Here is a 273-nt window from a genome sequence, read left to right as displayed (position 1 = left end):
TGTAGTCATACTGGATCAGCTCCAATCTGTGAGTACTGATGACGTGGACAAGCTGCTTGGTAAGGTGAGGAAGACAACTTGCCCTCTTGACCCTTGCCCATCATGGCTGGCCGTCCAGGGGGGGGTGCATTGATGAGATTCCTCACGGATATCATCGGTGCATCCTTCATGGAAGGACATGTTCCATCTTGTTTAAAGGAAGCGGCGGTTAGGCCGCTCCTGAAAAAACCTTCCCTGGACCCCCTGGATATGAAGAATTATAGGCCGGTGTCA

General features: G+C 51.6%; 1 protein-coding gene across 1 annotated transcript in view; it reads left to right on the top strand.

Moving 5' to 3' along the window:
• The window catches only part of SNX9 (sorting nexin 9), a 92,279-nt gene that overhangs the window by 28,573 nt on the left and 63,433 nt on the right, over positions 1-273 (top strand).

Source organism: Sceloporus undulatus, chromosome 1, assembly GCF_019175285.1.
Source record: "Sceloporus undulatus isolate JIND9_A2432 ecotype Alabama chromosome 1, SceUnd_v1.1, whole genome shotgun sequence".
Lineage (NCBI taxonomy): Eukaryota > Metazoa > Chordata > Lepidosauria > Squamata > Phrynosomatidae > Sceloporus > Sceloporus undulatus.
This window is presented reverse-complemented; position numbering and strand designations above follow the sequence as displayed.